The sequence below is a fragment of the Diabrotica undecimpunctata genome, chromosome 2, assembly GCF_040954645.1.
Source record: "Diabrotica undecimpunctata isolate CICGRU chromosome 2, icDiaUnde3, whole genome shotgun sequence".
Classification (NCBI taxonomy): Eukaryota; Metazoa; Arthropoda; class Insecta; order Coleoptera; family Chrysomelidae; genus Diabrotica; species Diabrotica undecimpunctata.
In genome coordinates this window covers 142,658,465-142,673,543 of record NC_092804.1, presented here as the reverse complement: position 1 = coordinate 142,673,543, position 15,079 = coordinate 142,658,465, and the positions used below count along the sequence as shown (strand labels likewise).

General features: G+C 33.5%; 1 non-coding gene across 1 annotated transcript; it reads right to left on the bottom strand.

Moving 5' to 3' along the window:
• Positions 1-94: 94 nt before the first annotated feature.
• On the bottom strand, positions 95-206 carry LOC140435343 (U6 spliceosomal RNA). Its single transcript, XR_011950149.1, has one exon. It is a non-coding gene; the product is annotated as a U6 spliceosomal RNA (small nuclear RNA).
• Between the last annotated feature and the right edge of the window lie 14,873 nt (positions 207-15,079).

Below are 15,079 nucleotides of genomic sequence, written 5' to 3'. Positions count from 1 at the left end.
GTGTACTTTATTACTTTAGTATTATATACAATAATTGAATTCCTCGTATCAAAAGCGACACAAGTCACAATTTTACTTTAAAATAAGTTTATTTAAAAATGTGAAACGTTTTACTATTTTGCGTGTCATCCTTACGCAGAGGCAATGCTAATCTTTTCTGTAACGTTCCAATAAAATTCTAGTATATGTACCACTGAAGCGAGCACGAAAAATGTTAAACCGTTCCACATTTTTAAATAAACTAATTTTTAAGTAAAATTGTAGCTTATTCCCGAACCCCAGAACACTAAAAAAATTCATTGCTTCTTGGAGATATTAGAAACTGGTTAACCGATAAAGATTATCGTTTGGAGGTGACACGCCGAAAAAGAAATTTTTATTTCCCTTTCACAGGATATCATTTATTTAAAAATATTGTTACTAAAAAAATCGCTATCATAAGTTGTTGGATAAAAGTGCTCTTTGTCGCGATATCCCCATAACACTGTGACTTAAGTTATACCGCTATCGCCATATCGAGATAATATGGACACGAATGAAAGTATCTCTTGCTCTATAAATATAATAAACCATTAAATCAAAATGAAAGATGTTTGTAAACTTATGAAGCACTCGTTGATAATGATAACTACAGAAAAGTTCAGAAAAACCAGATGCTGTGAATCATGTGATAAAATAAAGAGGTGAAATTTAATATATTATTTAAATTTAGTGATTTACCGATACTTTTACGACGTTTCGTCTAATTTCAGCAGAGAGAATTATGTGATAGATCGAATTTTCAATAATATAAACATATAAGGAGGTGTAATTTTTAGCGATAATAAAATCTCTACACGACCAGTTTGCTTAAATGGACTTGCTTCCTTGGAGGTCGGACTAAAGATGTAATCTGGTGCTAAATCGAAATATTGCAGTTGATGAAAGGGATATTGTACCGATATATCGTATAAGTACTTAGGACATAACATTCGGTTGGGCAGAAATAACCAGACATGTGACGTCGCATAGGATTAGCCTGGGCAGCGTTTGGTAAATTAAACTATGTATTTAAATCGGATCTACCCATATGCCTCAAAAGGAAAATCTTTGACCAATGTGTGTTACCTGTACTTACTTATGGGGCGGAAACATTAACACTCACAAAAAAGGTAGTGAATAAGATTCGCGTGACTCAGAGGGCTATGGAGCGCTAGATGTGGGGTGTCTCTCTGAGGGACCGAATCCCAAATGAAAAAATATGTCGTAGAACAAAACAACAGACTCAATCGAAAAAATCGCGTCGCTAACATGGAATTTAACAGGACACGTCGTCAGATTATCAGACACCCGATGGACAAAACGTATTGTCGAGTGGAGACCAAGACAAGAAGCAATACGGAGCAGAGGATGCCCACCAACTAGATGGACTGACGACCTGAAGCGTGTTAGCAATAACTGGATGTAAGCCGCACAAGACAGAGACAGATGAAAAGAGCTGAGGAAGACCTATGACCAGCACTGGACGCATACAGGTTGATGGTGATGATGAAAGAATTAAAAAGTGATGAAGTGTGTTGGAGATATGAGATTCGCTCCTGTAAAGCTAAAATTTATACTGTGGGTGCCGAAAAATTGATTATACGCAGTGTACTAGAACATACTCATGAAAAAAATTAAAAAAAAAACCGAAAAGACAAAAAGGAAAAATAGTGAGTATTGGTGTTAAACGTAAAGCAACCGATGACATTTGTGAGAAGTCGTCCAAGATAATACATTCCGTTTTAAGAGAAAATCCTGACCAGTTAACTATTTTAAAAGTCAAAGACATTCACTATATTCGTAACACTATTTATAAGAACAGAAGAAAAACTACCGGTTTTACCAAAAAGTAGAACAGACGCTATTGTGTCTATAAAGACAATAAAAGATGAGACATTTTGTTTTCATTACCGACGAAATTGAAGAAATTATCGTATTTTCGTGTTTAACAAATAATATTACCCTTCTTTGCAAAAGTAGCAAATTATATATATCGATGGTACATTCAGCTACTGTCCAGATCATTTCTTGCATCTGTTCACACTGCATATATTCCACTTGCTTTTTGTTTACTACTAAATAAGAAGTAATGTGGTTACGACAATCTTTTTAAACTTTTGCAAATTAAATGCCTAAGAATGGGATTAAATCTGAACCCAGAAATTATTGTAGCAGACTTTGAAATAGCCATTCACAATTCCATATTAAGGAAACAATTATTAGGATCACGTTGTAAGACATATCTTTTTTTAAATATATAGATCAGGTAATATATTATGCTGTCAGGCATTAAGAAATTGATATAACTGGTAACACTAGCTCTCTCGCATTTACATATTTTTCCACAATAGAATTATCGTCCCTCTTAACCGGGTGGCTGTTATCACTGGAAATTTATGGCTTATTTGCATATTATATTAATCTTCTTATAAAAGGTATATATTTTGTGACAATAGCGAAATTATAATTGTTTTATTTTTTACTAGAATACAATGACAGCAGGTGTCGTTATCAGCTAAACACAAACCAGGGAAGAGATCAAAAGATAAAAATGTATTGTATATTTCTTTTCTGAAAAATAAAAATAGATTATATCACACAAGAGACTGCAATTTTAATGTAAAAATAAATCTAAATTGATTAATCTCTCTCATCAAGAACAGTCTTCTTAACGAAACTTACAGTTGCAGTATTGTGTGAAAGTAAAGGCAGATATCACCGTTCTGCCTATTAAAATTGAATGGTTCCTAAACTTTATTTTAGTATTGGGAAAAAAATAATAAATCACTGGCCAATCCTTAGGCGTGGCAAAAACCATGGGGTTTTCTTTTATGATATGTTAGTGTTTCTCATTTTCCTCTCGTCAAGTGATTCTGTTGTTGCGTTAATTATGATATTTTAGAGTTTTTAACAGCTGTCCTCAATGTTATAGTTTTCTAATATTTCATTCCTAGCAATATTCTCTGTTATTATTTTTCTGTATAAGTATTCCGCGAACTTTCGTAGACTCTGATTTTTGTTTGTGTTGGAGCCTCTCTCTTGGTGGTGTGAAGTATTTCATGATTTCAGTGATTTTACATAATACTAGGCTATGGTCGCTACCTACATCTGCTTAGTTGAGGCATCTTTGTTGGTTATAACGTAATCTATCACAGATCTTTGTTCACGGGTGTTGAATACATTGAATGTATATTTGTGTTGGTCTTTCTGGTCAAAAAATAATGTGTTGTTACTTCTAAGTTCGTTATTCGTGCAGAAGTTTATCATCAGTTCTCCATTTTCGTTTTTAACATTCTCGTTATATTTTTGCTTAATTCCGAGTATTGCTTGATTGCCTATTCGAGCGTTATAATCCCCCAATATTACTATTTTCCCTCTGACTTGATCTACTACGTGTTGCAATTTTTATTTGAGGCTTGTTATTTTCTGGGCCGTATACCCCGATGATGTTAAGGATTTCATTTTCCATTCTTATTTTAGCTGTTATAATCCTTTCTGACATATATTGACACTCTTTAGTATTAGTAAGGCGACACCTTCTTTGGCTAAAGAAGCCAAAGAGAAATAAAAAACGGAACAATGTCAAGAAATAGAGGAGTATTAGAGTAGATATGATAACTTCAATGTCCATCGAAAGATGAAGGATATAGCTGGAAAGTTCCGAAAACGCGACAGCGGAAAATAACAGATAATAAAGGCAATTTAGAACCACATAAGAACCCACCGTTGAAGAAAATTCAGGTCCCGAAATCCTACCAGAAGAAATCACGGCAGATGTCAGACAAATGAAAAATGGAAAGGCACCGAGACTTGATGAAATTACTGCAGAACTGCTGAAGCTATTAGATGCAGAACAAATAAAAATAATAACTGAAATATTTAGACAGAAAAAAAAACAGGAGCAAAAGTTTGTGAAGACTATAAGACCATAAGCTTAATGAGCCATCTGCTGAAGCTGTTTTTAAAAGTCATCCACAAAAGAATTTACCGGAAATGCGAGGAACAAATTGCGTCCAATCAGTTTGGATTTGTTAACGCTGTTGGTACAAGGAAAGCTTTCTTTAGCGTGCAGGTATTGTTTCAGAAATGTAGAGATGTCTTCGATAAAGTCAGGCATGAACAAATAATGAAAGAGGACAGGGGTTGACCAAAGAGACCTAAAAATAATAGCTAACCTGTATTGGAATCAATCAGCGGTGCTCCGAATAGATGTAGAATATACAGATCAGGTCAAAATCTTAAGGGGAGTGAGACAGGGGTGCATAATTTCACCACTGATATTCAATCTGTGCTCGGAGCACATTTTTGAAGAGGCCTCAATAACCTGCGGTATGCAAATGATAGAAAGTGTTTTCCAATACCATAGAAGGGTTGCAAAAATTAATGAACAAAATAACAAAAACAAGTAGAACATATGGACTGGATATAAACACCAGCAAAACCAAGCTTATGATCATCAGCAAGGAAAACATAACTGGAGCAAATTTGTATGTGAACCAAATGAGAATTGAACGTGTCTCACAGTACAACTACTTAAGAACTATAATCAATGAGTCGTGGGACAATACCCAAGAGATTAAATGTCGCATCGGAAAGGCAAAAAGTGCATTCTTGACTATGAGCTCTGTGTTCAAGAGCCATGAGCCTCACCCTAGAAACAAAAATAAGGCTCCTTAAGTGTTACGTGTACTCAGTGCTTCTGTACGGAGTAGAAACGTGGACATTGAAGGCGTAAACTCTAACAAAACTTCAGGCTTTTAAGCTATGGTTATACAGAAGAATCCTGAAGGTACAGTGGACAGACAAAGTGAGCAATGAAGAAGTACTGCGAAGGATGAACACAACCGCCGATCTGGTTAACATCGTGAAGGGACGTAAGCTGCAGTACTTGGGACATCTAATGAGAAATCAAGGCAGATATGAGCTACTCCAATGCATTTTGCTAGGTAAAATTGAAGGAAAAAGGTCCCGAGTCCCCATCTTGGATTCTGAGACATGGTATAGAAAGACCTCAACACAGATATTACGTATAGCAACCAACAAAGTCATCATAGCCAGAATGATCGTCAACGTTCGGAACGGACAGGCACCCTAAGAAGAAGAACCTTCTTTGGCCTTGTTTTCTTTTTCAACTCCACTGTAGATTAGTATGTATTCACCTAAGTTTGAGTGTCTTTTTCCTTTCTTTTTTGCTTCCTGTAGAGCGCAAATGTCTATTTGTTTGAAGAAATTATTTATATTTATTCTAGAGATGTATTTATGAAAATATGAGTTATTTATTTATTTATAGATGAGTTAATAACCTATTTCTAAACGATGTAAGTAACATGGCTCTTAATAAGGGAAAAAAGTTTGTATGGAAAGTTTGATAAAGTTAGTATTTTAGCCAGTAAATAACTAAACGAAAAATTAGCAAATGAACAAATGACAGCTTAAAAAATAATTTTGAGTTCGTCAGTGTTGATAAAACTATTATGAAAAACAAAATTACAAAATTACAATGAATGTAGAAACATATAGAAAAATATAGAAAAAACAGTTAAATATACACAATACAAATATATATTCTTGCTGTTTCTTCTCGTCTTCGAACAATCCTTAAATATATTTCTTTCATCTTTTTAGTTTACTCTGATGTTGGGTATTATCTTTTACAAGATTTTTAATTTTTTAGTGTAATTTAATATCATAAATTATCCATTCAAAAATGTGCGAACCATAAACAAGGAGCTTTTACGATATAACGTCATCCGTGGTGTTTAGTAAAACCACCGTCATTTTTAGCGCTACCTACTCTTTAATTTGCTAGAAAAATTCCAAGGATGACACAAGAATTATTTTCGTAGAAGAGGAAATAACCTACAAGGAACTTCCTACTGCATCATATGTGCTACATATAAATATAAATATTTAAATATAGTTACTGGAATGTAACACCTCCTGATATTACATATATTACAAAATGAATTATGTATAATTTTAATGACCAGACTTCGGCATTTTACATTCAAATGGTTTGGAAAGACTTAATTTATTTAAATGTTTATATTGAAGGAAGATATAAATTTAATCAATACAGATATTAGAGAAAACACATGTCTATAAATCATTTTAATACCCATTAGTATTTTTTAGGGAAAATACATAGGATACCAACTTATAAAGGAAACATTCCCAGTGGTTGGCTAAAAACCATAGTTTAAAAAAAATACATTAATATACAAAAAAGTGTAAAACTTTTTGGTATATTAATATTGGACGTCTTAAACTTGCTTGTAATTTTTTTTACATATGCTATCATTCAGTTACATGAGTATTATTTTGTTTTAATTCCATTTCTCGTGTAGTGCCATACGCTTAGCCGCGTGTAGACGTTTCTTTATTAATTGCTGTCTTAATCAACTATTCAAGGTTTAACATCCTCAGTCAGGTGATAAATGGATCCAGCATCTTCCACATCACACTAGTTTCGTAGGTTGTTAAGCCAGGAATGTAATTTTCTTCCCGGACCTCTTCTATCGAAATATACTTCGCATCTGGAACGTAAAGTCTCTAAACACAAAAGAGCAGGAAATTACAAAAGAGTTTGTAGAAACATATATAGACATATGTGAACTACAAGAGATTAAGAAAAAAGGAAAGGGTCAAAAACCAGAGTGAAAGAAGGAGTCGCCCTGTTAGTACACAGTAAATTTTTACACTAAGTACAAGAATGTCGATATATCTCTGAAAGAATAGTAAGTGTAAAAGTTAAACTGGATGTCAAACCTCTGAATCTATGCACCAGAAAACAACAGAGGACAGAGATACCACCACAAGGAAAAACTTCTAATAACACCTTCAGACTGTAATAAACGAGACTCCAAATGATGAATATATTATAATCATTATGGGTGATTTTAACGCCCGTGTTGGAAATAACATAGTTATTAGGGAATAAAACAGCGATATAATGAAAATTACAGAAATAAAAAGGGGGACCTTCTGACTTATCTCTGCAGCATAAATGAAACACGTATTAATATTACATTTTTCCTTTACAAAGAACAATACAAATATACTTTTGAAAACACTAGAAGACAAAGATCTATAATAGACTACATTCTGTCGAATAGAGGGTTACACCCCTCTCAAGTCTTGGATGTAAGAGCACTAATATCAGCAGAAATAGGAAGCGATCATAAATTAGTATTCTGCAAAATCCGAATGAAAACACACACACATATATATATATATATATATATATATATATATATATATATATATATATATATATATATATATGATAACAAAACAGCAGAATACACCACAAAGATAAAAGTCGAAAGCTTACAGGATGACTCCACAAGACACCTATTCCAAAAAAGAATAACCGAAAAAAGCAGAAACACATATATCACAGAAAGTGATGGAGTCAAAGAAAGCTGGGTAAAAATTAAGTCTAATATCTTAGAGTCTTGCCGAAAGAAATATAAATAAAAATAAATCCTCAAGGCGAAGAACTCCATGGTTTTGCATGAAATACATGTCAACCAAAACACAAGAGGCATATCATAATTACAAGACCTCAAGAAACACATGCAATTGTAAAAAAAATAAAAAATGATCACTGGGAATGGTTTTCGAAAGAAACGGAACATCATTGTTATGGAACATCATTGTTATGGTCTGCAAAAGGAAATATGGCGCTTTATAAGAGGATAAAGAACGGAGATAAAGGACTAATAGAACCAAAACACATAGAAAAGGATAAATGGATTGACTACCTTAAAAAGCTCTATATAAAGCAAGAAAAAACGACGCTAGAATCAGAAACACCAGAAATTAAAAAAATTAAAAAACTTAGTATAAATATACAGGGAGTTCGTAAAATACTTGAAAAGCTGAAGAACAGAAAAGCAGCAGGTAAGGACGGGATACCAAACGAATTACTGAAATATTGTGGAGCATCAATGACAGTACAATTAGCAACATTAATAATAAAATTATAAAACACAATAAAATACCGGAAGAAAGGAGAACGAGCGAACTAATTCTACTATTCAAAAAAGGAGAAACTTATTAAATACTAACCTTAAAACTTACAACTAAAATTTTACAAGAACTAATGAATCAGAAGATAAGTTTAGCAGATGAACAACAGGGTTTTCGTAGTGGAAGATCGTGTACAGATGCAATATTCGTCATAAAGCAAATTACTGAGAAATCATTAGAGTATAATAGACCAGCATTTCTGTGTCTGATTGACTTAAAGAAAGCATTTGACAGAGTAGACTTAAAGATGTAATCAATCTTCTGTATAATAGAGAAGTTTTCCTAAATGTTATAAAAACTATATATTCCGTTTAACATAGATATGTATAATATTTTTGTCGACTTTAAAGCGGCATATGACAGTGTCTTAAGACCAAGTCTTTACAACGCTATGAATGAGTTGGGAATTCCAAAAAAACTCATATGTTTTTTTGGACTCATATGACTCGTCAACCCCATTTCAAATACATAGGGGGTTAAGGCAGGGAGATGCGCTGGCGTGTCAGCTTTTTAATGTCGCCTTAGAAAAAGTTGTACGAGACGCTAATTTAGATAGCAGGGGAACAATATTTAATAGATCAGTCCAAATTCTAGCATATGCAGACGACGTGGACTTTATAACAAGAACTAGGGCGAGAACTGCGGAAATCCTAACCGAGCTAGTAGCAGCAGCAGAACGAATGGGGTTACAGATAAATCAAAATAAAACCAAATTCATGGCGACTAACACAAACACAAGAGCTGGAAATGTTGACACAAATTTAATCATCAATGACCAAAACTTCGAAGCAGTCAAAGAGTTCATATATCTATATCGGTTAAGCCCAATAATAACACATCTGAGGAAATAAAAAGGCGAATAATAATTGCAAACAGGTGTTATCATGGTCTATCAAAGTACTTAGCTAACAAACGTCTGTCTCAAAAAACTCGTATAAGGCTGTATAGAACACTGATAGTCCCCGTTCTCACATATGGATCAGAGGCATGGACGCTAACGAAAACAGATGAATCAGCTCTATCCATTTTTGAAAGAAAGGTGCTACGCAAGATATTCGGAGCGGTCTGTGAGAACGGAGTATGGAGGCGTAGATATAACTTTGAACTGCAGAATATCTACAAGCATACGTTTGGTGGTAAAGATATTACCACTATAATTAAGCGAAACCGCCTGCAGTGGGCAGGACATGTAGCCCGGGCCCCTGAGTCAAACATGATAAAAAAGATTCTAACAGCGCAACCCGTAGGAATGAGAAGACGGGGTAGACCAAAGCTAAGGTGGATGGACGGGGTAACACAAGATGCCGAGAAGATCGGAGTCGGCAACTGGAAAATGCAAGCGAGGGACAGAATAGAATGGCGTAGAAAGCTTGAGAAGGTCGAGGCCCTCTAAGGGCTGTAGCACCAAGATGATGATGATGATATAAAAACTATTGAAAACATCTACCAAAACAACAAAATAGGAGTGGACAACTTACCTACCTATAGAAATAGGCAGCGGAATAAGACAGGGTGACCCATTGAGCCCTATGCTCTTCAATTTAATCATGGATGAAATCATCAAAAGTGTTAACAAAGGAAGGCTGGCATAATGGGAAACAAGAAGTAAAAATACAAGAACAAAAAATAGTTAAGCAGACGACGTAATATTGATAGCCCAAGATGAAGATAGTCTGCAAAAACTGGTCCATAAATTTAACATAAGAGCAAAAGAATTTAATATGGCAATCTCATCTCAGAAAACTAAAACAATAGTAATCAGCAAAAAACCAACCATATGTAAAATAGAAACTTATTGTACCAGTATTGAACAAGTAATGGAAATAAAATACCTTGGAATTACACTGTCCAACTATTGAGACATGGGCAAAGAAGTGAGAGATCAAGTTCAAGAAGCTTAATAACACTATATGGTGAAACAGACACATTAACACTAAGATGAAATCAAGAATTTATAACGTCAGTGTAAGACCAATAATGACATATGACCATGTATTTATTTATTTATTTATTAACGGGATACCACCCAATTTAATATATACACAAAGTATTACAAGTATTATCTAGTGATACAATAATTATAAAGATATAGTAAATATGTATGAAAAGAATTGGCGATGCAGCTATATAGAAAAAAAAAAAAACCAATATTAAAATTATATAAAGCACATAGCAAATATAAATCACATAAAATTACAAATTTTTTTTTTAAACACATTCTATAGACATTTTCCGAAGCGCACAGCAACAAATCAAAGTCTATTCTATTTCCATTTAGAATGATTCTACTCAGTGGAGAATGCCTACCAAAGTTAGAGCGATGAAATTTAATTGCAAAATTATGAGATGTTCTAGTAACTCTAGAGGGAACATTAAAGTCAATTAGAGACAGTAGATCATTGCAATTAATTTTTGAATTCAGTAGTTTATGAAGAAACAAAACATCAGCATACATCCGTCTGGAAGATAGCCTTGGAAGGTTTAATGTATTTCTAATTTCTGAGTAGGAATGGTCGCTTAAGAGCGTAGGCGCAAAATTTCGGGCCAATGCATTTTAAATGCAATCATTTTTTTCGAATCCTGAGAAAACTAATAAATATTTTTGAAAAATTTAAACGCAGAATGAAAGAATACATCATTACCGAGGGCCGAAAGTCCCTGAAAACTTCTATAATGTTTATTTTAATAAGTTACAGGGGTGAAAAAAAAGAGAAAATTTAGTGTGATTTTTAATTTTAAATATCTGATTAAAAAAAACTTTTTGTTTATTCTTAGAGACTTTCGGCCCTCGGTAATAATGTAATCTTTCATTCTGTGTTTAAGTTTTTAAAAAATATTTGTTAGTTTTCTCAGGATTTGAAAAAAATGAATGCATTTAAAAAGCATTGGCCCGAAATTTTGCGCCTACGCTCTTAAAGGTTTGTGTAATTTAAAACTTAAGTACCTAATGAATTTATTTTGGACTTTTTCAAGCTTGGCTATATGGACTTCATAAGTGGGTGACCAAACGACTGAGCAATACTCAAGAATAGATCTAACTAGGGAAATGTAAATCAGCCTGATGGAATTAATGTTATGCAAACATCTAGAGGTTCTAATAATGAAGCCTAACATTTTAAATGCCTGGTTATTCACATAATCAAAATGAGCGCAAAAATTTTTAGTTTGGAATCTAATTGAACACCTAGATCTCTTACAGTTGAGACAGCCTTCAGTGGTTCTTCAGCTAATTTGTAATTATAAGAGAGGTTGTTAATTCTTCTACAGAAACTAATAAAGTGACATTTTCCAACATTAATGCTCATTTGGTTCCAATTGCACCATGCCATAATTTTGTTAATATCAATTTGGAGTTTTTCACAATCTGAGACGTCTTCGATAATTCTATAGATTTTTAAATCATCAGCAAATAGCAAAAATTTAGAGTTAATTTGAGATTTAATGTCATTAACAAATATATTAAAAAGGAAAGGCCCTAAGTGGCTTCCTTGTGGAACACCAGATGTTACGGAGATCTCACTAGATTGAAAGTGTTTAATTTTAACAAGTTGTATTCTGCTAGTTAGGTAACTACATAACCAGTTATACAGATTGCCTGTAAATCCAATAGTTTTAAGCTTGTTACACAACAATTTATGATTCACAGTGTCAAATGCTTTGGAGAAATCTGTATAAATAGCATCCACCTGTAGTCTCCTTTCCAAAGCATCAGATATGTATTGCGTGAAAAGTAAAAGATTTGTCGAAGTTGATCTACCTGAAAGAAAACCATGTTGCTCTTCAATTAGTACATTGCATAAAGGTGTTTTACTAGAGTCACATATTATACTCTCTAGTATTTTAGGAATAGAAGAAAGAATGCTTATTGGTCTGTAGTTAGCTATGTTACTCCTGTCACCTGATTTATGAATAGGAACAATAAAACTAGATTTCCACAAACTTGGACAAATACCTGAATCAAGTGAATGAGAAAACAGAAAATATAAGGGATGGGTTAAAGTACATCTACATTTTTTTAATAGTATGGGTGGAATTCAATCTGGCCCAGAGCCCTTATATATATCTAAATTGGCTAATTTTTCAAATATGATTTCAATAGATACATTATAAGAATTTAGACTCACTGTTTTCTCATACTCTAAGATGGACTGTATTAAATCATCATCATTTGCTCTGTAAATATTTTGAAAGCATTGCGCAAAGCTATTAACGATATCCGCGCCATTATTAAGCATTGTGTTTCCAAAAAACATTGTGTTTGGTAGACCATTATTTTTGCGTTTGCTGTTAACAAAATTCCAAAAGTGCTTTACGTTTGAACTAATTCTAGATTCAGTTTGACTTATATAAATTTCATGACATGACCTGCTTAGTTCTTTGCATTTGGTTCTCAAGGAAGAGAAAAGTAGATAATCGTCCCAAGAATTTGTTTGTTTATATATCTTGTGAGCAATTTTTTTCCTAAATATTAATGATTTTAGGTCATTAGTCATCCAACGAGGAAATTTGGGATTTTTTAATCTTGTACGTGGTATTGAACAATTGACACCAAACTGCAATATGGAGTAGAACAGTTCCGTGGCTTCGTTAATATCTCTGCAAATACCTAAAACGTTCTCCCAGGAGATACTAGCAAGATACATATTAAGAGCAACATAGTCTCCTCTCCTAAAATTGAAGGCAAAACTATTATATTGAAGCTCGGGCATATTATCTTTTATAGCTAAAGAAATTGATAACGCAGGATGATAACGATCACAAGGCAATAAGTAATCGTTAGCAATTTCAACTGTTACATTTTCTTTATCATTTGCAAAAACTAGGTCAAGTAAAACTCCGTTGCAATTTGTGATTTGATTGAGCTGAAATAGGTTATGAAATGCAAAAGTAAAAAAGTATCAACTAAAGTATCAGTAGCAGTGTTACTATTATTACTAAAGACACCTCTTTCATCATGGTACCATTCGCTGTTTGGCAGATTGTAGTCTCCTGTTAGAATGAACTTGTGTTCAGGAAAATTGTTACAGACAGATTCTATACTAATACAATGATTCTCATAGCAGATTAAGGCTGAATTAGGCGGAAGATAAACTGTACCAAGTATATAGCATTGATTCAGAGTGCAAACTTCGACAAACAGTTCCTCCAAGTGAACATGTGGTAATAGAATAGACCTCGATGAGTAACATTTTTTAACTGCAATAAGGACACCCCCTCCAATTTCTTTAACACTAGTTAATGGAGAGCGGTCCTTTCGATATTATTAAAATCTAAAAGTCCCAATTCGTCACTACTGATACCATCACAAAACCACGACTCAGTAAATATAAGCACATCATAGTCAGTTGTAGCAGCACTTTCTTCAAGAGCACCAAGCTTAGTTCTAATTCCTCTAACATTCTGATAATATACTGTTAGTTCATTAGACACAATGTGGGAGGTACCCCTGGAATTCAGTTTTTTTTCTGGATTACTATTTTTGGTATGCCACGAATGTACCTAATGGTAAGATTTTCTTCACCTTTTGAAACCCTATCTGCCAAATTAGTACGAAGTTCACTAAGGTATTTTCTCTGTAGATAGGTGGAATCGGAGCTAATCTTAATATGTATCTGCACTATACATTAATATTTACCACATGTAACACTTAACCACAATTTCTCTTGCTTGATAGAGTGCCATGATACTTAAATTTCTAAACTCTTTCAATTTTTTGATCGTCTTTTATGAGGTGTGTTTGCTCAGGATGTTCATTTTCAAGTCGCATTCTTTGGTGTATGATTAATAGTTGTAATCAGCGCTTGCAGATCTTCTATCTTATCTGATAGAATAGCGGTGAAGATTGTTAAATATGACACCTCCTTCTTCTTCACCTGGCATATCAGATTTATCCAACGCTGGCGGTCACCATTGCGAAGGCTTCTCGATCTTCTGTCACATGGAATAATTGTCCTGCATTTGATATCTCAGTCCATTCACGAATGTTTTTTAACCAAGAAACTTGCTTTCTTCCTACACATACGGTCTTCTATTTTGTCTTTAAGGATCAGTTGTAATATTCTATAACGATTTTCGCTCACTATACGTCTTAGATAAGACATTTTTTGGTGTTTACAGTATTTAGAAATTATAACCTCATTTACAAAGCACGCGGTGTTCGTGTGTATTAATTATACCTTAATACACACGAACACCACGTGCTTTGTATTCAACAGGTATACTAGCCACTCTTGGATATTTCCACTTCATGGTTTGTTCCAGTTTCACTTTTAATTATAACCTCATTTACTTTAATTCCATGCTGCATGTTTTCTAGAGCAATTTGAAATACTTATTCAACATCGGAGTTTGCCACTCAAAAAAGAGTCCACCCTGATATTAGGCAATACTCATTGGTTTTTGCGGAAATACTAAAACAGGTCGATTTTTATTCTAAAGGGGTTATGTTATAACGATATTTTTTTGATATTAACTCTATTCTTGTGAAAAAATATCAGTTTATTGAAAGTGTTCCACCTTTTAAAAATTAAACATAACATGTTTTGTTAGTGTCAAATTCCCGTAATGTCAAAAACTACATTAAAATGAAATGTGGAACGTTAATAGGAAACTTTACTAAATGTAACGTAAATAAAATGAACTGAATTTGAATTTAATAATAAATTCATAATTCCAAACAGTTTACTTATCACCTATAACTATTTGCTTAAATGGTTAAAATGATATCTACCAAAGTCCATACAATTATTATAAAGTCGGTGTTCGAAATTATGAAAAATATATAAGAGCATTTTAGGAGTCACTACAGTACATTCAAGCATTATTCGTTATCTTAGTTCTACCAATGAAGCTGGAATGGTCGGTATAAATCTTGCTTTTTAAATAACCCCATATGAAGAAGTCCAGGAGAGTTAAATCGGTGGCTTATTCAGTGGAGAACAGGATCACTGATTTGACTCTCCTGGACTTCTTCGAATGGGGTTATTTAAAAAGCGAGATTTATACCTACAATTCGAATAGTAAT